Genomic DNA, 27,181 nt, shown 5'->3' with positions numbered 1-27,181 from the left:
AAATGTGTCATAATCTGTTAACTATTCACAGTATCTTGAATTAGCCTGTAGAATCGTATATAATGATACAATTTTGTTAAGAGCCGGAAGCCGATAGCATGCAAAGGAAAATCCCAGAGGTCTAACGTTCTATTAACTTCCAACATTTAATTAACCTAGTGCGACCACAAGCGCCTGCCCTGTTTCCTTTGCTTTCCTTTCTCTTCTCCGTTTCTACTCCCCACACTCGGGCATCCAATTAGGCTGTTTAATTATTAGCTAATGGGAAAAAAAGATAAAGCAAATCGTGTAATTTTATACTGCGTTGTTAAATAACCACCAATTTGTTTCAGTAGGATTGGTGTGGAGCGACGTGTTTATGTACCGCCCGGATGAAGAGATAACGTCTACGTTTCGGTGTGTGTAAGGCGGATTTTGAAGTATCCTCGGTTGGTGCATTAAAAAAAATAACCGAGTTTCATTGAGTATTAACAAAGAAGAAAATGCTTGTTTCCACAGAGACAGTAGGTTTGTTTGGTAAGTTTTTGGAAAAACAGGCATTTTACTTAAGAAGCTTGATTTAAATAATCTTTTTTGTTTGTAGAATACATTTCTTCTAATAAATTTACACCGCATATGATATCAACTATTTATGACCACACTTGTTAAACTTATTTGGTATCAGTGGCGGCCGGTCAGGGTCGGTAGTGCCAACCCACACATTTATAGATATTATAGATTTTTTTTAATATTCAATTTAATCAGTATTATGATAATTAATTATCGCAAGTAATAAGTTGATGTCATTTGTTTCTGTGAAAAAATAATATTTGTGAGATAATACAGACTAAATTTTATTCATGGTTTTTAAAAGAATTCGACCAATCCTAGCGTTAAGTGATCCATGCGCATCAAGACACTTTTCAAATTAATGATCCGATATCCGAATCATCCATCCGACTGTGTAAATTCTTATAAAGACACGTTGCAGCAAGCCGATCCCAAGTTTGACGATTTACATGTAAAAATCAACGAAATATTAGTCGATTAGCAACCAATCATACATTTCTCTCAGTATGCATTGAAATGCTAAGTACCGCAAATTTGAATCTGCTGATGCCTAATTTGGATTGGCCGCAAAGTTTCACGTACCCTGCAAGCGCGGGATAAAATGTTATTTCGGGATGGATAAGTACTTAAGTAGTGACGTGATAATGAGTGCACGGACTGGCTTTTCTGATATAATATCGATCGATTCATTTTGTATTGATTCATTTTTATTTTCCAAAGTAATACTGTGATAAGTTATCGCTGCCGTAAATAATTAAAGGGTTTTTTTTTATATATTTGAAGTTTCTTCTTTTTCTAAAAAATAATCACGCAGTTTTACGTCGTTTAATTGATATTGTAATTTTTTGTCAAGTTTGTTAAGTTGTAAGGAATTATCATTTAGGGGACACGATGAATCGGAGCATTCGTTAATTCAAGGTAATTATAGAGAACTAATAAAAATGTTTAAGATTTGGAATTTTCTAATATACTCTCTGATTCGAAAACATTTAGCGGCGTATCTAAAACAATCCAGAATGAATTAATAGAATCAATTAGTTACATTTTAAAGAACGCTATTGAATCTGAGATTAAGGAAACCATTTGCTTTCGTTAGAAGTAGATGAAACCACCGATATATCATGTTATTCACAATTATCAATTGTTGTTCGATACGCGTGCGTTACGTGGTAATATTTATCAGAAGTTTTTAGGTTTTACAGAGGTGAGTAAAAGTCATAAGACAGAATATATTTTTGGCGTTTTAAAGGACAGATTAAAATTTTTTGATACCAACAATAAATTGGTGGGGCAAACTTATGACGCGCTGCCGTGATGTCTGGTAAATTGAATGGTCTCCAGAAGTGCATAGAATGAATTTAGTTTTGCAGGATACGTGTAAAAAAATTATAGAACTAATATGACAAATGTTTTATTTAGAACAGTTTGTTTTGAAAAAAAAAGTCAACAGTTTGTGAGACGCGATGGAATTTTAAGTCTCGGTTAGTTTTCACTGTAGCAGATTTTCGTGAACAGCTTTTGGAAGTTTTGAATTTTATTATTAAATGTGACCATTTTGGAAGTGACGATATCTCGATCCGTGAAACAATCGGTTTGAAAACTTTATTAAATGGTTACTCTTTTAACATATTTTTAAATATTTTTAAGAAAGTGTTTACCCAAACCGATTTGATATTCAATGTTGTTCAAAATCAGTCAACTGACATTTATTCCAAAAATAGAATAACAAAACTGGTACAAAATCTCAGAGATTTTCGTAATGATAGTAATTTCCAGTATATACGCAGTGACGTTTTGGACTCGCTTGATATTTCCGAACTCCCCAAAAAAAGACAAAGGTATGACACAGACATAGATCTCTAAAAACGAGTATATTTTGAAATTTTGGACTATTATTATGCAAATAGATACTCGTTTTTCGAATTTTGAAAATTTGCAAATTTTTGACCTCTTTGACGATTCAAAATTTAAGTTAAGCTAAAGAGTTTATTATCTTTATATTATTTATTATATTTATGCCAAAGATATCTGTTAGACAGGTTAATTAAAAATTATCCATCATTCTTTAATAAAATAAAATTAGAAAATGAATTAAAAGTTTTATATGCTGACCCAAATATTTTCGGAAGGTGTGACCAGTTACAAGATATGTATAATTTTATATACTGCAATGCATTACATCAAACTGTTACCGAAATTAATAAATTATTGTCTTTAATTATCTCATTACCACCAACATCTGCCTCAAATGAACGAGATTTCTCTTGTCTCAAAAAAATCAAAACGTATTGTCGAAATACCATGAAACAAGAGAGAATGTCAAGCTTGTCTCAAATGTCAATAGAAAAAAAACTTTTAAAATCTCTCCAAAACTCTAATAAATTTTACGATGACTTTAGAACCCATTTTGCTACTTCCAAACAACAAAGACTAGAGTTAATTTATAAACATATTTAGATTCTAAATTTATAGAAAAAAAAACAAAAAATATCGTATGATGATTGAAGGCCTTTTATAAGACGGTATACCTATCTGAGAAGACAAAAAAACCTTGCCCACCTTGTCTCTAAAGCCACGAGCCGCCACTGTTTGGTATTGAGGAAGAGTTATTTGGAAAAACATACTTAAGAAGTTTGGTTCAAGTAAGTAATCTTTAAGTACACTATTTTGTCTATGGAAATCTTTTCTTCTGATAAATTTATACCGCATATGATATAAATTTATGACCGCATAAGTTGTTAAACTTTATTTGTTATTGAGGAAGAGTAATAAATCAATGTTAAGTGACAATTCCATAGACGTACCTATTTAAAGGGGTAAAGTTTATTTTATTAATGTTTTACGACTAATCTGCACAATAACTGCAGAAGTAATGGATAAGCTGACTATTTAAAAATAAAAGAGCTGCTATTAAATATTTCTTATAAAAAATGGTCGGAACTTCTGCGAAATGACCTCCAAATACTGTAGCAATATTTTATGTATAAGAAAGAATAATAAAATGGTACTATCCTGATTTGGTATGCCCACCGCAAGATTAGAACATTAAAACATCAAATTATATGAACTGTTATCCACTATATTTAAAGTTATTCTTCAAAAACAGGCCCTTTATTCACAATAAATCTGAAGAACGAGGATTTCAAGGCCATTTGCTTAATAGACAATGCGAATATATGATCAAGTAGCAATACTAATCTTTTCCCTACTCCGTAATAATGTAATTATCATCCCGCCAAGGAGCTCATCCTGGAAGATTTTCTAAATCACACTCGTTCGCCTAGAAGTGGAGAAACTATTCGTATTCATGTCATAGTAAATAACCATAGTCTGTAAAGTTTTTTGAGTAGTGCGGGTAGCGGGAAGATACTCTTTTACGTTCCCGGAAGAAAATAGATCTACTTCGGGAATGTGACCCTGCCCACGTGAGCCATAAATATCTCCCAATCTTCTGGTACCTGGGAAAAATTATGTGCTAGAACCATTTTCCCACCTAATCACCAGAGTTTCCCTTCTCATATCCTACTCTGATGTCGCGCAGCAGCATATAAGATAGAGCTTAAGGAAAATAATCCTGGATCGGTCTAAGTATTATTGGATACTAAGTTTTAATAGGTTTTAGACTGAGTTGAAGAAAGCAACGGAAAACTACTCCATAGCTCTTTCCTAGTATAATCATCGTGACAATTGATATAAGACCTTTGATAGTCAGAGGATGTTAAGAATCCTCGGCAGAAGTTTAAAAACTGGAACTGGAACGTTTTTACGTATCATTTAGATACATAAATTAATAGAAAAAGATGTATTGCCATTACAAGCATGAATAAATCGCCACATTTTGGCCAAATTTTGTTTTCAACGTTTTCTTTACAAATTAAAGATACTTACTAAATTTTTTCCCGTAAATGTATTTTGAAACATTCACTTTTGGAACCGTTAATAAATAAACTAGCCGCCCGTCATTCAAACATGCTAATAAATAATGCAGTATGAGGTATTAGTCGAAGCAGAAATAATTTATTAGAAATAAGCATGTTATTATTGTCGATAGCGATCTATCGTGAACGAGGCTAAAAGCCAATTAATCATTTACTGTAATTTCCTTGGTGTAATGGTATGTTTGATGAAAGCATGTTGAATTAAACAAGATATTTATTTTCGTTTTCGATCATTGTTTTATACAACTGCTTCAATCAATATATACATCCTCTTTGGTTTTCCCGATACACTTTGAATTAATCACTATTATATTGAACAAATACATTTGCTGAACCTTACAATACACCTTGAAAGCTGACATACCGCATTTTTTATAACCAACCCTGTACTATATTTCATTAATATAAACATATATAAAGTTACGGTGTCGATTTTTCTTACAGTATATACATTCAAACAACTTATACCTCTAAAAGATTAATGGAATTCGCAGAAAATCTTTCGTTGTATTAAAAGGCACGGTAAACTGCACTGGTGTTCTCCATAATGTTTAACAGTTTTCTAGTCACAGCCATTATTATGTATAAATCGAAAAATAATTGAGGCAGCGTCACGGAACTAGCGCCACAAGATGGCGTCGTCACAGGTAGCGTAACAAAATATACACATTAAATAAAAAGGAAAAATTAAAAGTATATCTGTCAATAAAAGAAAGTAAAGCAAACAGAAAAATAAAAGATCGATACTAAAATTCGTTCTCGAACGTTAAAATTTAAAAATTTCATCCATTTAATAACTATAAACTCGTCTGTTTAATAACGCCCGATTTCAAAATCAATTTAAAGTAAACATTAAATAAATTAAAAATTCACTTTAAGTGTAAATTTCAGTTTCATAATATTAAGACCCAACTTTACATTACAACCTCAAAATTCTGACAATCCCAACTTTACACTATAACCTCAAAACTCTGACAATCGTCTTTGTTTCAAGTTTGTTTAAAATGTTATTTTTTTCAAATTTAAAATGATGCTGAATTCTTCTTCAAGTTCGAATTCTCCCGAAAATGAATTTACATATGTACGCTACTGAAAAGTTTAAAGAGACAGAATGAATTGTTTAGAATAATATGATGATTTATATTTCTTTGAAAGGTATCCTTCGACAAAAGTCCTATGACCTATGTCTTTATTTGAACAGATCGTAACTTTAAAAAAACTTCGTAACAAAGAGGTACACAAGATGGACTGACGACATAAAGAGGATTAGTACCAACTGGATTGCAGCAGCGCAAGATAGATCTAAATGGAGGTTTTTCGAGGAGGCCTATGTTCAGCAGTGGACGACTATGGGATGATGATGATGAAAATAAAATTTGTCATCACGTTAACATTAATGCACAAAAAAGTCAAACCAACCGACCTTAATGGTCAAATGTATATAGAGAAAATTATATCAGCACATACTTTTCGGCAGGAAACTATTACACCAGTCCAACAGTTATTGCTTCTCGAGAACTGCAAATATCAGTAGCTGACTATATGGGTATATCGAGGGCAACAGCTTCAACAATTGAAAATGTATGAAACAATGTTTCGCTGCAACGTAATTTCCTCAAATGAAAGGAAATTTGACACGTATCATTTATATGTGCAAACAATTTCTTGTGCATCATACCCATAAAACTTCTTCCTGTCTTACGGGTGCTTTTGGTGTTTTTTAATTAAGAGTAACATAACAATATGGCGTATGTCAAAAAAGGTGGCCAAAAGTGCAATTCAAACGGTAGACAAAGTTTTTGAGTAAATTTAATCAATATGCTTAAGTCACTGTAAGCTGATTTCAAATTCAATTAATAAATAATTTGCTCTAAAATGGAGATGGGCAGGACACATAGCCAGAATGACAGATGGGCGATGGACAAAGAGGTTATTGGAATGGAGGCCAAGAGAAGACAAGAGAAGCGTCGGTCGACCACCTACAAGATGGACTGACGATTTAAGAAGACTCGATAAAAACTGGATGAGAGCGGCGCAAGATAGACGGGGTTGGAAACATGAGGAAGAGGCCTATGTTCAGCAGTGGACTCTTGAGGCTGGATGATGATGATGATGATGATTGCTCACTGAATCAAAGATGAAAGGTAAAGAAGGGAGGGTGTTTATCCTTCCTGAAAATATAATGCTTTTGATATTTACCCAAATAGTTACCACGACAATGTTATATTCACTCACACACTAAGCACAGGAACTAAAATAACAAAATTACGTTACACAGTACGGCAGACACCTCGCTCTGTACACCTCGCTCGAGAAAAATATGTCGCTAAGTGGAGCGGAGTAGGGAGGAAGAGGAAATATATATTTTATTTGCTGTTCATCAATAAAGACGTAATATAAATCCATCTCGTTTGTTTAGTATTATTAATTACTTTACATAAGTTAAAATATTGCTAAATCTATAAATTATTAATAATATTAAATATGCATTTATAAAAAGTTCTGTGGTGAATAATCTGAATAATAATGTGAATTTAAAACGTATTTTTCATGTCTATGAAATACATCAATAAAATACAGTCACAAACTAACAGCCGAACATTTGTCTATATTTTAGCTATCACAAACCATTTTATTCCAATTATTACAGAATGTGAGCCGTACCTAATTGTATATTTGAAGAGCTTAATGTGAAATAATGACAAGCCTCAAAAAGGCAAAAGTGAGATATTTGACTTTGAATGTTAAAAATAATATTATAAAATCCAGTAACAACTTTTGTTGTTTTAATTTAGATATGTGGGTGCATGTTGCGCTATGGAACTATATTTATAACAATATTAATAAAATTACTCCAAATTTGAGATAAAAACAGTCTTTATTTAAAAAAAATGTGGATTGTTACATTATTACATTAATGATAAGTACCCAAAATCTTATTTAATCAACCAACTCGGCGAACTCATCAGCAACATCAGGGCTGACATCCTCTTGCAAAGTCTTGTAGAATGGATGATACACTGAAGGTATGTAGGGTAATAATGATCTTACATTTTCGAGTTTCTTTTTTGCAATCCGAATGGGCTCAATATACTTCTGTTTTAAAGCAGATACAGTAAGCACATTAGGACGTCCCTTCTTGACAACACTAACGGGGTTGTAGGTACCATTCACAGAATGTTTAACGTAAAATGCTTGTCTGTTATCACTCCTGAACAAAAAGGAAAAAACATTGGAAAAATCCAAAGATTGCTGGTCATCAGTGCGAGTACTCTTTTTAATGTTCTCTAAGAGTGGTTGTACATTGAGGAAATCTTCCTGCTTCATAACAGTTAAGTTGAAGGGCTTCTTTTTATTAGATTCTTTTATAATTTTTTGCCATTCCTCAGGAGAGTACACAAGCGGAGCATACTTTCTATGTCGTTTTTCTATAAGAACAAAATCCCTGTCGGAGGGAAGGTGAGTGTGTCCGCTGACTAAAAAATGGTGTGTAATAGACTTAAACTTTTGTTCCTTCACTAGCTGGAACCATAAAGACATTAAAAGCCAGTTTTTGTTTTGCCCGGGACAATTATCCGTGAAGAAAACGAGATGCTCTACTTCACCTATCTTTGAGCTTAGAAATTTTATAAGTATTGATGCAATTTCATCACTTCCTCTTTTTGCAATGTTTTCCGTCCAGACAAACATATATGACCAGCGTCTTCCGTACAATCATGGATTCCTAGATTATACATCCAGATTTTCCTGCAATAAAATGCAGGACCAGTGGTTAATTTGGGAATCGGTAACGCTTGCTGCAAGTCAAACGATAAAACACATGTCCTGTTATCAATTTTGGACTGGGCTGTTTCGCTCTTCAGTAGTTGTTGCATTGCCTGAGCCTTACACTTGTGCAAGTTAAGTCTTGTTGTTAATTCGCTATAATCATTTTTTTCTGATTTTGCTGACTCTATTTGGATATTAATTTCGTCGCATGTCTTGCAAGTATCTGATTTTGGCAGCTTGAATCCAATATTATACTCGGTACAAAATATTTTACGGTAAGTATGCTCCTTGACTGGTTCAATTCCCATTTCTGTACACCAAGGGACATATCGATCCAAATAGAGACTGGCTATACTCATGTTATGATCCAGATAAACTTTATTCATGTTCTTGTGTCGACTGTAGTGGCTTTGATACTTTGGAATCGAATGTATGTGGTTTTTAACACTTAGTATTTCAGAATCAGATATTTTGTTCACACGGTTTGTATGCTTTCCTCTGTTGTCTCTTTCTGGCACTAGATTTCCTTCTATCTTCTTGTGAACAAAGTTATTTACTCTGCCCTTAGAAGCTTGAAGTCCGTGGATATTTAAAAATTCTGTTTTACAGACACGTGTAGTTTCACCATTAACATTAATGGAGTAGACTGCATTGCTCTTTCTATGCGATTCTTGATGTTTTTTCTTCTTTCGGTAGGACCTTTTCTTCTTAACAATATCTATACATCCGAATAAGTAGCTATTTTGTAACTCCCATGAACCGAGGTTCCAGAATTCGTTAAAAATATTGCTCTTGTGGCCCTGAAGCTTTTCCTTACACTTCTTAGTGCAACTGCAAGGCGGTCCCAATTCTCGACCAGGCACATTTTTTTTTCGTTTTGTCGCTTACATATTATGGTTGTCCTAAATTTCGTCGAATTTTTCTTTTTGATCTTGAATAACAGTGTTCATTGCTTTGTCTCCATCGACTTGTTGGAGTTTTGTCGGGTGTGTTTGGTTTTGTCCTTTTTCTTGACGGACCTTGTTCATTATCCTACAACAAAATGCAATAATATAACAAGCCATGTCACAAGCCACAATAATCATACTTTAATCTTTAATGGTAATAATGTGACAAGCCACATTTAACAAAAAAATTACGTACCGCTGTATTTTCATCACTTGAGTCACTTCTAGATTGTACATAGTCAGGATCACGGTCACTGTCATCAAATGTCGACTGAACAACACTAACGTCTTACTAGAATCGTCAGAACTCACAGAAATATCTGAATTGCTTTCGCCCATGTTCGCCATTTTGATGTGGCTTGTCATTATGTCGAGTAGATACTAAGACAAACTAGATCTATGCAACACTGTTACCATAGGTTTGTCGCGTCATCTATTAACGACGGGCTGAAATAAATTTTTAATGGCTTGTTATACTATTACTTTAACCGATCATAGCACTAACTCTTTTTGAACTCATGTGTGGCTTGTCATTGTTTCACATTAAGCTCTTCATTTACTTAATATAAACCCAATTTTAATTTGAATATAAACAATATTATTGTTTTTTTGTTTATTATTTTTAAGAGTATCCAAATAAAAATTCAGAATAACACTCAAAGTCACTGGGAGTAAGAGTTATTGGCATCCAAATATTAAATATCGATACGCAGATACGCCGATGACAAGGCAAGGGATAAATAGAGTGGGATGCCAAAACCATGGAGCTGGTTCCAGTTTACTCACCACCCTCTTCTACCTAAATCCAATTCTCTTCACGTCAATGCGTCTTGTTAAACCGAGCAACCCAACATACAAATAAAGAAAGACCAAAAAACCTACGACGAACTCGCAAACGAAATAAGGAGAATGATTTGAAAATGTTCACGTGGGATGTAAGAGTCTTTATCATTCGGGAGCTACAGCTATGCTCATACAAGAAATGCATAAAAACGAAACCAGATATCATTGCTTTACAGGAGATGAGGTGAACTCGCTCAGGAAACCTAGAAAAAAGAACTACAAGATTTACTACAGCTGACACTCTACCCGTAGCTACACAAAGTTTGGTAATGTTATAAGCTATGGCATTATAAGTATTTACGCCCAACCGAAGAAAAAGAGGACGATGAAAAAGACATGTTCTATGAAACACTGGACCGGGAGTACGAGAAGTACCTAAAAAATGATGTTAAAATAATAGCAGCAGGTTTTAATGCCAAAGTCGGGAAAGAGAATATCTCGTTTCTCCCACCATCAGTAAAGAGAGTTTACATGCCGAGTCAAATGAAAACGTACTGAAATACATAAACTTTGCTATGATTAAGAATATGATAACAGGTGGGACACGATTCCCTCACAAATACATATAAAAGGGAACTTGGAAATCTCCTAGATTTCCAAGAGATTAAATAGATACGAGATTTCTATATATAGTAGCTGTCAAGATTTTAATCCAAGACTATTTTAAAAAGTTGTAAAGATATTGTAGGTGAAATTGCGTCTTGAAGTGGCCAATTCTGTGCGAGCAGGTCCACGAGGAATTGCCGAGCCAACTGGGATGATCATGAGATGACATATTACTCATTGCAGATTCTGACTACGGATTACAAAATATTCCGTTGACTCTAACGAATGCACGGTTGGAAATGTTAGATGCAAATGTTAGACGAGGTAACTCATTACAAATACTGTTGGACTAACGACCAGCTCGATCCTTCACAAGACATAAAAGCAAGAATTTCTCAAAGCAGAGACACGTTTTGTTAGATCAAAGTGACCTCTTTGTCTCAATCAGCAGCTAAGACTAAAACTTGTAAGATGTTATACATAATCAATACTACTTTATGAAGTCGAGACATGGGTCACTAAAAAATGTTAACTTAAATAAAACGGAAGCCTTCAACAATGAATCCCCCATCTGCACTTTTACTAGACAAGTCACCCAATACCAAACTTTATCTTTAACTTTATCAATATTTTTTTCGTCAGAGTGCGTGATGATAAAACCGGCTTTTAACCATTGAAATCGAAGAAGCATATTCTAATAATGGAATCGATGCTAAACTCAGTTGTTTTCCACAGTTCACAAACAATAATAATAAAACTGTATGCAATTAAGCTATAAGCAGTGCCTATTACTGTATTTATAAAACCTGTGAAAAACAAATCTATTATCCGGATGACGCACGGACGCCATTTTGCTAAACAAAAAAAAAATACAAACAATTATTGGATATGCCAAAACAATTATGATTATATAAAACAAGAGCACGACAGTCAAAACACGAAATAATAAATCTCAATTTTAAATAAACTACAAAAAAGCGTTTCAATAACATAAAAAATGGAACATAGCCTGCACCTGGCAATTTTTCAAAATAGTTTATAGATTAATTCACGGGAGATACACTGATTTACAGGTTAAGGACCACAATATTGAAAAGTTTAATGTCTTCATTTGCCGATCACTTTTTTTTAAAGTATTTCTATTACTTTCTTTAATTTTTAAATCAAAATCACAAATCACTCTAAAATGCGAATTTGGGTTAAAATTTCATTTTTCAGAATGTGAGTCCATGTTGGAGTTTAGCGGCCATCAGCAAGATTTTTATCACACAATGCCTATGAGAGTCCAACGTGGCATCACGCCTTCACTTATCCATTCCTGTTGATAACGTGTCGGCAAATCTAACAAGCTAAAGCGCCGTCGCCGTAGCTTGCGTTTTTCCTGTACAATGCAGTCGTACGAGAAAGAGCAACAAAAATTTATTGATAAGAAATTCTATCAGATGAAGAATCGGATGAATTTGACGACACGTATCTTTCGGACGAGTACCAACCAACTGATTCTAGTGACAGTGAAAATGAATCGAGTACTCCGCAACAGAATAAAAAAAGAAAACATGGGGCCGGAAATACCAAACCGATGGAACAAGATGTATCGGCGTCCACCAGTAAAGAAAAAGAATATACGAATATCGGAGAACATGTTGATGCTTCTATAGAATCTGTCACTGCCCAACATTCTGAAGTCTCCGAATAGGAAATTTTAGAAGGACTAATAGTATCCAATGCAATGAATGAAGCTATTGTCTGGGAGCCGGTCAACAGCGAAAATTTACAAAAATTTACATTTGAGGACTATAATTCTGCAGGTTTTCATACACAATAATTATACGAAAACTTCGCTCTTTCAATTCTACGAATATTTTGTACACGATGGTCTTGTCCACGATGGTAAATATCTAATTTATTTTTTTTTATTTTTAGGTCGAAGAAACAAATCGTTATGCCCTGCAGTGTCAGGAAAAAAATCAGAAAAAGAAGCGCACGTATTACCGCGTGTCACAATACTGATGTCGCCGAAATAACACGATTCCTGGATATAGTTATATGGATGGGGTTATGTCATTTTCCATCTTTTCATTCGTACTGGTCAAAGAATGATCTTTATGTGAATTATATCAAAAAAGTAATGTCAAGGAATCCCAGTTATTGTGGAAAACGTCTCGATTTTTTTAACTGTCCTCGCGGACGCTAATGCGCAAGTCCTCTACTTGCGAGCGTTTCTTATATCCGTTATAGCATAGATAACTGTTGGTCTTAGAAAGTTTTAATAATATAAAATAAAAAATAATAGTTTATACTTACACTCGGTCAGCCGAATTCTTTCTGAAACAAAAAAATATATTACTAATTACAAAAACTATTATAAATTTTACAGAAATTATCTTTGTACAATATTTTCTTAATGGATACCTTTGTGTCTGTTAACAGATGTAATGGGTTTAAATTAAACTTAATAATTTGTTGCGGGTCATAACATTAAAAATTACGAATGCATTGTTTGTATTTGCTGCCCTGAATACGGTATAGAGCCACTGTACGACAGAGCTGAATAAAGAAATAAAAATACGAAAACTAATACCTTTACCAAGTGACAAGGAGAATACAATACCACCTTCTGCAGAATAGTGTCATGGCTACGCAATCTCATAGAGTGGTTTAATTACTCGCCTAACCAGCTTTTTAGAGCAGCAGTGAACAGTTTATTATTTTTTGTTGGCAATTTTACTTCAAAATAACTATGATTTCCACTTCGGAAATCGTTCTCAAAATACAAAACATAACGTTTATAAATAACGTTTTATTAAAGTTGTAAAAAACTTGAATTAGAGAGATATCTTTCTTTGGTGATATTGAACGCTCGGCGAAGATGTACCTACATTTTATTAAATTTCGACTGGACTAGTACAGTTTAGCTAAGGGTCCTAGCAGACGAGTGATTATTTTTGTTCGATAGTTATGACAAATCACCAGAGAGAAAACAATCCCAAAGAGAAATAATAAATAAATAAATCAACATAGGATAGTTCGTAAATCTAAATAGTCGACAAACACTGCAAATCGCCGCACTCTGTGGGCTCCAAGAGGTAAGGACCAACTAAACCACAATAGGATTTTTCTACAGACATCCTACAAAAAAAACTAACAAAAAACATAAAAAACGGCTTCGGTCAACCGAGTCTCAAGCAAGCCATTTTAGTTCCGCGGATTAGTCACTAGAGGATCACAGAAATAAAGCGCGTCACGCTGTCCTGAATTTAAAATCGACTAGGGAACCATGTTGGAGTTCTATTACCCAGGACTCCCACATGAAGAGAATTTGGCTAATAGTTGTGCACCTATCGCACATCAGAGTGCTATAGAGGGGAAAGGGATGGTCTGAAGCATTGGAGCGAGGTGGAATGACTCCTGTTTTTAACTCGAGTTAATACACCTCGCTCCAATGAATTGTTACACCCGGAACGTAATTTCTAAGGGGTGAACATGTCTCACAGGGTGGGTTTAATTAAATTGCTTGCTTGCTTGATAGTTATGATAGTGCGAAAACGGATTTGAGAAAGCAATGACAATTTATTTGATACAACATCGAAGAAAAAGTCAAGACAGGCAATATCGGGTACCTTGAATAAGCCAAAGGGTATTAAGGTACAGTTAAATAAAATGCGATCCTTCTTTTTCTTTTTATTGTGCCGTCTTCTAACGAAAGTTGGCGATCACTTCTTTAAACGCTTCCCTATCTTTTGCAACGTGAAATAGGTATATGTCCAACACTGAGGTTAGTCCAATCTCTGATATTCCTCAGCCAAGATTTCTTCTTTCTTCCCAAGCATGTTCTTTCCTCTACTGTTCCTTGCATGATGACGTATAGCAGAGAGTATTTATCGTTTCGAAGTATGGGGCCTAGATGTTTTTCTTATTTTAATCGTGTTCGTCAGCTTTCTGTCATGTGTAATTCGTCTTTAACACTTCTTCTTTTGAGACTTTTGCAGTCCAAGGAATTTTATGAATAAGCCTATATAAGTAGCCACATTTCGAATGCCTCCAATTTTTTTACAGATTGTCGTACGGACTTTCTCTCTCTCTCTCTCTTGTTGTTTCTCCATTACTGAGGATCGTGCTTTCTCCCAATATCTTCAGCTGCTCTGAGAGCTTCGCAAAATGAGTTTCCAGCTGAATTCTTAATTTGGTCGCACCATCTACTTGGTGATCGTCCTCTTGATCTTCTCTCCGAAACGTTTCCAGAAACAATTCATCTCTCGAAACTATCGTCACATCTGCGAACCACGTGACCGAAAAATTGCAGAATACTTTTACTAAATTGCAGTTTATCCTATGAGCTATCCAAGATAAACATTGACTTGTATTTTATAAATCCTTTTCGACCTATTTCAATTCTGACTTTTATCTTCACATTTTGATCTAACTGTGAGTTTATAATTGCTCCGAGGTATGTATTTATAATTGTCGACTTTCTCTAACCGTTTACCCTCCAATGTTAGGTGTATGTTGTCAACAGGGCTTTTCGAAATCACCATGTATTTGGTTTTATCTATATTCATTGTTACTCCTATCTTTTTGCTTTCTTTGTTAATGATTTCTATAAGAATTTGTAAATCTTCTACATTTTCTGCCATGATTGCGGTATCGTCTGCAAATCTTATGTTATTAATGATGCTCCCCCCCCCCCCAATTCAATCCTTAAAAAATTTAATTATACTTAGGAAATCATCTTAATAAGTTTGTTATTAAGATGATTATCCTAATATCATATCATCCTTCACTTTAAAAATACTTTATGAAAACAATGAAGAAAAATAATGATGTACTAGTTTATCAAGTAGGCTGGGAGCAGCTATGGATACACATATTCATAGAACATAATGAAACTTATTTATCCAATAGGTTCAAATTGTAAATGAGAAATTAAAATAAAACATATCTAAATCAACTTAAAACTCAAAAGTGCAAAATTCAAAGATGGCGAATAGCTTAACAATGAAAAAAACTACGTGACTTACTTATGAGCAATTTGCCAACCTGTGACTAAAATGGAAAACATTCCGAGAATGCGAGCGCTGCTGCCATAAACTCGAAACATTACAAATGCATTAGCAAAATAATTAATACAGACACAATGCGCTACCTAAGGGAATATTATTATTAACAACTAGGGATGTGATTAACAGGGATTTAAAAAAGACCAAGGATTATAGATTTTGAAAGAATAAATACCTACCAACAATAAAATACTGCAATATGCGTTTACACTTTATAGTCTTTAACTGAATAGATTAAGGAGGGGAGAACTGTTTGTCTCAAGATGGTCATTCAGAATGATGTCTGTATTTTTTAATTTAAAGATAGCTTAAGCCCTTTATTTTGGATGTGAAGAATTTGAAATTCGTCATTAAAAGACTGATTCTGGTCTAGAATATGAAGTACGTACGTAGAATCTGTTTTTCTATTATTGAAAACACTTTTATGTTCTGCTCTACGTTTGTTAAAAGTTCTACCAGTTTGACCGATGTAAGTTTTTGGGCAGTCGCCACATTTAAGATTGTATACGTTAAGTAATTAGTTACACACATTAGGACTCACTGAAAATTTAGACACATCAAAAACAGAGATTATACAACAAATTAATAAATACTTACGTACGCCATCGATCCCGCAAGAAGACTTACTTGTTCAAACGTCACTTTCTCAGACATTACTAGCCCTATAAACTTTTTACAATGGTACTGCCGCTCAGCAGTTTCTAATAAACCAGATTTAGAAGCCTTACTTATTCAAAAAAATGTATATGTGGCCGTGTTATCAGAAACATGGTTTAAACCAGGAAAATTTTATAATTTTTCTTGTTATAATTGCTTATCTGATCACCTAAATGGGTATGGAGGTACAGCAATTTTAATTAAAGATAAACTAATTACAGAAGAAATAAATTTATTAGATAATTATAATTTTACTTGTACATGCCTGGCTGTTAAACTTTCTTGTATCAACCTTTCTTGTATAAACCTATACATATGTATAATATTCATATACAAAGAATCCGGTATTAGAGTAACGGTTGAAGAATGGGTCCATTTTTATTAACACATTCCTTCTCGATTCATTATTGGAGGGGACTTCAACGCTCACAACATGGCATGGGGGTGTGAAACTAATGATACTCACGGTACACTTTTATTAGAGGTGATAGAACAATGTAACCTATTATATATAAATAATGGTTCTCCAACTCTTGCACTAAGTTCCAGACCATCAGCAATCGACATAACAATATGTGCCTAGGGCATTGTATCTAAATTAACTTGGTCTGTTATTCAAGATCCACATGGTTCTGATCATCTACCCTTGACCATCGCCTTGGAAAGACTCCAAACGAGCAATACAACCATTGGAAGCTGCATGGATAGAAGATTTCCATTTCAAAATTTCACCTCTGAAGTTTCTGCGCATGTGTAATAGTAATTGAAAGCAAGGCATAACACATATAGTTTTAATTTAAATTATTCATATTTGGAACAACAAATAACATTCATAATGTTATGTATTTTACTGGATTATTACTTAGCATTTAATTGCTCCCGGTAAATGTTTATTATATTTATTATTTATGTAATAATTTAACTACAATAATTAACTTATATTGTGTTTTTATGGGATTAAACCAAATTATTTGCAATAAAAATTATACACAGATGCAAAAAAAACGCAACGGAGAAAATTTTGGTCAAATTCAAAGTATTTCAGTTTTTTTATTTTTAGTCCCATTTTGATGATTTTTTGCACACTGTGTAAAAATTTATAACTTTCAATTTAGTATGGTGAGTTTTTTAATAAAATTTTTTGTTTGACTTATAGGGGTTAATCGAAAGGTGGTTTTTTATCCTAAATTTGAAACATCCTGTGGAATAATTCCGTTAGCGGATTTTCCTAAAACCTTGTTTTTCGGTTGCAACCATGTGTTCTTACAACCAAGTATTATGTTTTTTTTGTTTTATGTGAAAATATGGATTGGTTCATTTTTAGGAGCGAAATGACTTTGCCACCCACAATTTACGACTTTTCCTGTTATGTATTACCATTATTTTTTGTATTAATTTGTAATACGACGATGGGGGCTTTGGTGACTGATATCAAAGGAATGTCATATCGTCATCCCAGAAGCACTGTATTTAAATAATGATTAAAAGCAACGACATGATCTTGGCTTTAATGAACAATGATAACAATAACAAAACATAAAAAAAACAACTTAAATGTAACTTAACCAAAGTACGCAAATAACAAAGACAAACTACTAAAAAATAACTTAATACTTTTTTTTGCGTCTCCTAGCTTCTATAACTGCCTGTACACGTCGGCTCATGCTGTCTATGAGGTTGCGAATATCATCTTGCTGGATGTTTTGCCATTCCTCTTCTAGAGCCAAGCGAAGTTCGTTAATTGAGGCTGGTGCGACTTCGCGACCTCTAATAGGTCTACCAAGCATGTCCTAAACGTGATCTATGGGTTCAGATCTGGCTAACACGCTGGCCAGTTCATTTCATTAATACCAACTTTCTCTAAATATTGCGTGACACACATTGCAGAGTGGGGTCAACGAGTGGGGGCAGTCAACGAACCCTCAATAAATACCAATTCAGTGTGCGCCTCTCGGAATATTCCTGCCCATACCATCACCGAATCCCCTCTATGGCTAACACGTGGACTGAAAGCGCACTCCGCAAAATCTCTCTCCAGTTCGACGCCATACTCGTTCTCTCCCATCTGATAAGTGAAGACAATATCTCGACTCATCCGTAAAAAGAACATTACTCCATTGTCCTTAACTCCAATGTAAATGTTCCCTGGAAAATTGTAGTCTAGCACCTCTGTGCCGTGGAAATAATTTGGGCCCAGTCGCTGGTCTGCAACTTTGCAAACCAAATTCATGTAATCTTCGACGAACTGTAAATAGAGTTACATTATTGCCTCGAACCTCTTGAAGCTGATTTCTTGTTTGCACCGCTGTTGACGATCCCGCAAAGCGTTGACTCGTATAAAACGATCATCTAAAGCGGTAGTTTTTTTGCTTCCTGCCACTTCCCGCTTGTTTGTTCCGGTTCGTAAAAACGTTCCACTACCCTTTGGATGGTAGAGCAATGAGTGTGTAGTACTATAGCCACATATGCATAATTTCGACCATCTTCAACCAGAGCAACGGCTTTCGCACAATCTTTGACACTAAGAACCATGATCAATCATAGATAAACAAAATGTGTCAATACGACATAATGATAACAGTCAGTAAAGCCACCACGTCGTATTACAAAATAACCACAATTAAAAAAGTACTAAATTGTGGGTGGCAAATTTATTTGGCTTAATTAAAATTTATAAATTTATACACAGTGTGCTAAAAAAATCATCAAAATAGGGCTAAAAATAAAAAATTGAAATACTTTGAATTTGACCAAAATTTTCTCCGTTGCGTTTTTTTTGCATCTGAGTGTATTTAAAATTTGTTTTTGACGTTTCGATTTCCACTCCGAAAAACAATAATTACTTAAATGTTTGCGCATTCTGGCCGAAACATTTCCGACTGACTATACAAGAGTTGACTAAACCTATTTTTGCTTCAATACACTACAATAATTAGAGATTCCATCAAAAATTTATTCTTCAAAGATAAAAATGTAAAGATAAAAAATACTATAAACTCTTTCAGATACATCCGTACCACTAATGTCGCCACAATCGTTGTTATTTTTATCATTTTTTGCCGAAACCCGCATAATCACCGTTATTATCTCTTACCATCCTTTTAAGTGGCCCTTTTTAGAAACCCCAGGTAGAAAAATACCTCCATTAAAACCAGAAACTGTAAAACTCGTCAAGGCCTTGTTTTTAAAGTATAATTCAAAAATATAACGCGCTAATGATCCCTAGCCGATAATTTCTAGTTGGAAATAATCACAACCTATCAAAAACCCAATAATTTAGATAATTAACTGTACCATAAATTATGTTAAGTGGCCAATTATAAAAATGTAGAAGTGAAAATGTTATCAGCTAATTTATTTCATAAGCCGGTACTAATTGATATTTCGATTCTTGGGTACACAGTGTCCCAAATTTGCTCGAGTCTGTAATTTGTACACACCTCTTTTTTAATCACGAAATCCTTGTTGTTGCAACGGTAAAGTTACCAATATGGTCGATTTATGAATGTCGTTAATTTATGTTAGCACTCATTTTTAGAGAATGTCCAATATTTCTCTAAACCAATGAATATAATGCCCACTCAATAAATTTGTCCACCATTCTGATAATTACATTTTGTTTTTTTTTCATCTTAATTACTGTTTTAACTGTTTGTTTCAAGAATATGGTAGATGCGTAGATAGTGGATCCTCTTGCTACAGTGCTTTTTTTCATACAGTTCAATTTTTGTATGTAACCACGTACTTTAAGGATGACAATGTCTGTATTCCTTATGTTATTGTGATATAAGGTTGAATGCTCGAGTAAATGAATTTTAATCAAATAAAAGGCAAATATCGACCACAGTTTTTTTTAAATCTTGCCGACGTTCTTTCGCTCCTAAAGCATCTTCAGGGGCATTTCGTCAATTCTATGACATTCTCCGTATATTGCTGGATAGCCTAATTTTGATGAAATGTCCCTGAAGATGCTCTAAGAGCGAAAGTACTTGGGTAAGATTTAATAAAAACTGTGCTCGATATCTGCCTTTTATTTGATTAGAATCTTATTGTGGCAGTCGGGCGTTGTAAACGTTCTGTGTCCAAATATGTGGCACTTATTCAATAGATCTGACAACAGCGCTTACAACCGAGAACATGTAATAAGTGACCACATATTTAACCACTGCAAGAGAGTTGCTTATTTAACATCTAGTGTTTTTGTTCAGAGTATATTTTTCTAATATTTTGTGTTTATTTTCGTGAATAAATTGGAATAATTGGAAAATTTAAATTAGTTTGGTTACAAATTTTGATCATCAATAAGGTATGTACTTTCAATAAACCATTATTGTTATATATTTGATCCTGAAAGAGAAACTTCCAGATATAGGAGGGGATAGTGATGCTGAAGACAGTAGAACTATTTCAACAAGTACGCCATTCTACAACTAATAGAGAAAAAGAAATTACAACAGTAGCCCCAAATATCAGTGATTATGACAGTGATGACAGTATAGCTGATCCAAATTTTCTACCCGAAAATATAACAGAAAAACATATGTACACGCCAATTCTGAAAGTGATGACACAAGTAGTTCTTCTTCATAAGAAAGTCCTTTAGGAACTAGAGTTAAGGTAGACGTATCTTCACTTCACCCACAAAAATTGTACTCCATTTCTCGGGGAATTCTGATATTGATGGGAAGTCATATTTTACCACGAATTCGTTTGTACTGATAAACAAATGAATTTTTTTTGAAGGATTGCAAATATCATGTCTCTCAAAGGATTTTTACAAACTAGGAAATTTTTGGATCTTAATGATACTACCAAAATGCCAAAAAAAAGGAGAGGCACATTTTGATAAATTATATAAGGTTAGACCTCTGATAGATGCTTTGAACAAAAGTTACCATGATGCCTTTTTTCTCAATCAAAATTTGTCAATAGATGAAAGCATGATTGGTTTCAAAGGCAGAAGCAGTTTGAAATAGTACATGCCTTTAAAACCAATCAACGAGGTTTCAAAGTTTGGGCGATTAACCGGCTTTTTGTTGGGATTTGAAATCCATCAGGGAAGAAGTACCAAAAGTAGTGAAGCAACTTTGGGAGAATGCATTGTCTTAAGCCTTTCTCGGGGGGTTTTAGGAGTTTGGATATTGTTTATTATTTGATAGATTTTTTACCAATCTTCCATTGCTAAAAAGATTGTTAGCAGTGAAACTTTTTGGTTGTGGTACCATACAGTCAAATAGAAACTATTTTCCAAAAGATTTGTTAGTTGAGGACAAACAAATGAAACTAGGTGAGAATAATTCTGTTATGTCGGGAGATATATCTATTTGAAAATGGATGCAAAGAGGTAAGACAGCGGTGATTGTGGCATCAAATATGCACAATAGTAGTGATATGTCAAACTAACAAATAAAATGGAAGACAAGGACAATATTGTATGTCCCAAAAGTATATCTGATTACAATAAATTTATGGGTGGTGTCAATTTATTTGACCAACTTATTGGCACTTACTCAATCTCGTGGAAGTCACGTAGATGGTGGCTCAAGATTTTTTACTATCTTATAGATAGTACCATAGTAAATTCATACATTTTATATAAAACAACAGTAAATATGTCACAAAGTTCAGAGAAGCCACTAAGTCATCTAGCAGTCAGTTAGCTAACCAAGTAATTGTAATAACGAAGGCAACTAAACTAAGTGTGAGAGTGGTAAAAGGCGAATTAAAAATATCAGATGTTGGTATTCACCTCTCTAGCAAAGGAACATGCAGGATATGCGCCTGCTGCAGGACAAAAGATAAAGTAATGCCTTCAAGAATTGCATGTAATTCTTGCAAAGTTTCTCTTTGTTGGAGTATTTTAATCATTTTCATTTACCAAAGTAATAGAAGTTTAATAGAAGTTTTCCTTTGTTTAATAGTGTTTTAGTTAATTTCATTCTTTCTTTAGCTTATTTGTTTGTTTTTAAGTAATAAATTGCATAAACAGTATCAAAGATTGTGTTTTTTAGCAACAAAAAAATTGTGTACACATGTTTGACCACCAAATAATTTGATTCTGATATGCCCTTAAACAGATATGGGGCACATGTTTAACCACCAGAAAGAAGTTATTTACAACACTATCCTACACATATAAAGTTAAATAAAATTAGTTGAATACAAAGTGATTTGCATAGTTAGTTTCCATAATATATATTTGACCATTTAGGTACTTTTCAGGTGGCTATTTATGTAGCCACAAAGCTTTAAAGGGTTAATTTGCAAATTTCTCTGGTCTATCTGATAAAATTTACAAAATAAACGAAAAAAATACAATAAGACAAAAATATTGAACTGTGTATAAATAATACTTACAAATTAACGATATACTAAAGTTACTAATCCGAAAACATATTTGAAGGATTTCTTAATTCTACTAATACCAGCTGTTCAAGATAACATTCTTAAAAGTCGGTAAAACGATTATCTTAAAATTTAAATCGAAACTTTGAAGATAGGATCACTGCTTACATTAATACAGAAATATATTACGACAGCATTTTGTTTGATCATCGTGCATTTTTGTTGGAGTTTATTTATGGGGAAAAATATTGTTAAGTATACAAAAGATAAGGATAAATTCATGAACAAGCTACAGTAATGTTAAATCAATATTTCCTTTAGAGATAAACTATTTGTTCATGATATTTATACGGTTGTATTTACACAAGCAATAAAATCATGAAACATTGTTAAAATTGTACTGCTATTCATGTATGAGACTGATAAGTATTTCGTAAAATTAAACATTTATACGGGAATTTCTAGCAGCTAATTTCAAAAATTTCTCTCTGCTTTTCCTTGTTGGAAACAGGGGATTTTAAACGGATTTTCTTGTTTTTATCGTAACTGCGGAACTAAATATATGAATGTGTGCATTATTTACTTTTTCAGTATTATTATTTGTTTTTTTGTTCCTTATATTGTAACGATAAGACTACCAAAGAGAATTGAAGTACTATTGTAAAAATAATACTTCAATCAACCATGGGAACTTATCGTCTATACCTTGCTTAGCTCAGTATCTCAAGGGTGAGTTCGTCTTGTCTTAAACTAGGGATTGAACCTGAGTTCTCAGTTGATAGCAAATAAGACAAATTTTAACCAAACATATTTATTTAAAAGAATAAAAAAACAATAATTAAACCTGCCAAAGCTTAACAGTTAAGAAGTGCTACTTATTGCTTCGATGGGCTGCTTGTCTGATCTAGCTGTTAGGTCCTCCAATTAAGTTGTGGCTTCTGGAGAGCTGCAGTCACAGGTGGCTGTATGTCCTGATGTAATAGGATTGCTACTACTTAGTTAAATTCTGTTAAAGAGTCCTAATGCATATATCAGAAAAAAAAAATGTGCTTTCGAAAGAAAGTAAGGTTACAAATATTGGAAATGCGGTCAGAATTATAGAATAAATATCACAATGAAAGTACTTATCCCAAGAGAATCTGTAGACCATAAAAATGAGTCTTATAATAATTTTTGCCTTCTTTTATAATTTTCAAAAAGAGGCAAAAAATAATCCCACCATAGAAAAGTTGTTTTGACAGAAAGTGGGAGACTAAATGAAGTTAGCACAGATGTCATAGGATGTTGCTATAGATATCATGAAACTAGCTTGTCTGTCAACACGGAAAGAATAGTCTGCCGGACAAAAAGTGAGAGGGCGAATATTTATTCTACGGGACAGAAAGAGAGAGAAAATAAAGACAGAGGAAGAAAAGTAAAAACAGAGGGCGCCAACTATTTTGTAAAAAAAAAAATAGTAAAAATTAAACTGAAGATAAAGAAATTAATAAATTGATAAAGAAATGAAAGTGAAATAATTATTTAAATATAAATTAATAGAGATGAGACGTTTATAACGTTACAATATAGTCCAGAGTACTTAATAGGGTTTTTTGTCGTGACACTCAAAAAGCCAGCATACTGAAAGTTTTTTTTATGTATAATACATATTTATACGAACATATTCTAACGATTTCCTGCGTGATAATTTTTATTTATAAACAAATTAGTGTGAAAAAATGTACTTTTTAGCGATTTTATTCCAACATTAAAAACATAAGGTTTTGAAGGTTTGTCCCTTTCATTACTATGGGTACATATATATCCCAGCGGATTTCAAACAATCTGTTGGCATCTGTTTGTCCCCCAAGCCCATGTTATTTGAACGCAACCATATTTTTATACATTCCATGCGCATTACCTAGTTAGGCAACCTACATATCACGTCTGTAATCTATAAATTGATGTTAACTAAACACGTGCATCAACAACTCGTAAATAATACAATTTTAGTAAAGAAAAAGGGGCTGCTCTGTTTTTTTTAACCGATTATATATAATTTAGTTGCAGATTAACACAGGTTAGTGATATATATTGTTTATTTTTGATATTATTTTCATCGATTTTACCATAATTTCAAACGGGACTCTAGTGTACCAGTAGTAGTTTATACCGGGTCGTATTTATCCCATTAGTATTGCTTGGTTGCAGACTTACTATGACACGTAGACGTTTTCTATCACAAAAAGAGCTTCAAGAAGAAATTGAAAGCCTATCAAATATTCTGAAAATAAAGCAGAGGAAGAACCTTATGCTGCCTCAGAGTCTGATTATGTACCTGGTGACGATTCTGCCTCAGAGTCTGATGAAGTACCTGAGAATAATCCTGACTGTGTGGATGTAAACATCACTGCTTCTGAAGAAAGAAAGTTATGACAACGCGGGAATATCTGAAGATCAGTCTGAAAGGAATGAATTGACTGCACAATGGAATATACCAAATACAAACTTGTCCGAAAAAAGAAATTCCTACCCAGAGAAATGGGATAACAATACTAAATATTGATAAAGTTTCTCGTCCTGTTGATAGTTTTCTAAAATTATTTCCGCGTAGTTTATTTATGCATATTGGTTCCTGTACGAACCAAAGAATAGCAGCACTTCAAAAAAACAGAAATATAAAATTAAACACGAAAAAAACAGAAATATAAAATTAAACACGAAAAAAACAAATATGTACGAAATTATGACAGTGATTGGTTGTACTATGGTTATGTGTCACAATAAAGCACCATCTATCTCACACTACTGGCCACAAAACGAATCACTTCCGAATTCCCTCATAAAAAAGCTATTTCAAGCTGTTTATTCTTGCTATCTAAGTCCTACTATAATAATCCTGAAAGAAATAGTAATACATCAAAAACATACTACATCGAAGAAGTGGTTTCTTGTTTGAAACAAACTTTTGTAAAGGCGAGGACTGAGAGTTCCCATCAGTCCATCGACGAATCAATGACTAAGTTCAAAGGAAGATCTGCCCTGAAGCAATATCTTCTTATGAAGCCAGTAAAAAGAGGTATACAAAATGTGGAAACGAAGTGATTCTTTCACAAGATATATATATACGATTTCAACATTTACTCGGGAAAAGAATCCACACCAACTACTGATACTCTAGGAGAACGAGTTGTTGAAACTGTAGCCAACACCATACGGTGCCAAATTTGAAAATATCAAAATGTTAAGGGGTGATATGGAGTTTTAAAGTTTCATCCGAAGGAATTTTAGTGACTAAATGGAAAGATACGAAACAAGTGGTGCTGATGTCCAATTATTACAGTACAATTGTTGGAATTATCAACAGAAAGCTGAAAACTGGAGAAAAAGCTGAATTCACATGTCCAAAAGCAATTATTTTATCAGAGGAGAAGATCTCGCCGATCAAAACGTTAACACATATGATATGGACCGAAAATCTGAAAATGTTTAAGAAAATTTGTTATAGATTAGTTATGTAGCTATTGTAAATTCTTGGATTATTTACAAGGATTTGCATAAAAGAAGTGTACAAGATAATACAAAATTTTCACTTTTGAATTTTCTGGTGCCACTAGCAGAATTGCGATCGAAATCAAATGTAAAAAGACGACTAATTGGCCGTTCTGGAAGAATATCTCAACGACAGAAACAGATGACGTTGGAGACCATTTTGCCACAACAAACGCCTACTAGGAGAAGGTGCTTTAGATGTTCACAAAATAAATCAACTCGAACTACGACTATTTGTACAGCGTGCAATGTGTCTCTATGCAAAAATTGTTCTTTACCAATTCATAAGAAGTAATGTTTTTTTTTTGTCTAATGTACTTTTTTTATTTTGAATATAAGTTTATTTCTTTACTGATGGGATTTATTTATCCTACCATTCAACACTAATGGGACATATAAGTCCCATGTCCTTTCTAAGGATACAAGGACAAGCAACGATTTAAAAAAAATCAAATGCTTTGTTAGGTTTCTAGGTATCAACGAATATCATTAAACTCATTTTAAAGTTTTATTTATTTATTTATTTATGTATTTAACCTCCTTTAAAACACAAAATGATTGTTATTACATTAAGAGAGTGCTTACTACTGCTTAAAACTAATAACTATATTAAAAACTAAACCTAGACAGAATAAAACAAGTAAAAAACACTATACATCTAAATTAAATTTGAAGAGAACTTTTGCAGACTAGAAATTTGTTTCAAAATCTTTATTCGTTTCACAGAAGAATTTAAAAAGTCTATAGATCTTCTTCTTCTTCTTCTAATGGCGCTACAACCCTTTGTGAGTCTTGGCCTGCTTAACAATGTTCTTCCATTCTGCCCTGTCGGATACTTTCCCTCGCCACTGCCTGATGTTCATGGTTTTAAGATCCCTCTCTACGTCGTCTATCCATCTTTTACGGGGCCTTCCTCTTGTTCTGTTTCCTTGGGGCTTCCATCTCTGGACTACTTTTACAGCTCGATTATCTGGCATTCTTTCTAGGTGACCAAGCCAGT

General features: G+C 33.6%; 1 protein-coding gene across 4 annotated transcripts in view; it reads right to left on the bottom strand.

Moving 5' to 3' along the window:
* Nucleotides 1–27,181, bottom strand: part of sbb (scribbler) — a 297,475-nt gene that overhangs the window by 218,926 nt on the left and 51,368 nt on the right. For 2 of the 4 annotated variants that reach the window (XM_072539798.1, XM_072539797.1), the window contains exon 2: nt 12,896–12,916. The gene's annotated coding sequence lies outside the window, so the exon portion shown is untranslated. The remainder of the gene's footprint in view (nt 1–12,895; nt 12,917–27,181) is intronic. The other 2 variants (XM_072539801.1, XM_072539800.1) reach the window with 1 other exon arrangement.

This window comes from Diabrotica undecimpunctata, chromosome 8 (assembly GCF_040954645.1).
Source record: "Diabrotica undecimpunctata isolate CICGRU chromosome 8, icDiaUnde3, whole genome shotgun sequence".
NCBI lineage: Eukaryota > Metazoa > Arthropoda > Insecta > Coleoptera > Chrysomelidae > Diabrotica > Diabrotica undecimpunctata.
This window is presented reverse-complemented; position numbering and strand designations above follow the sequence as displayed.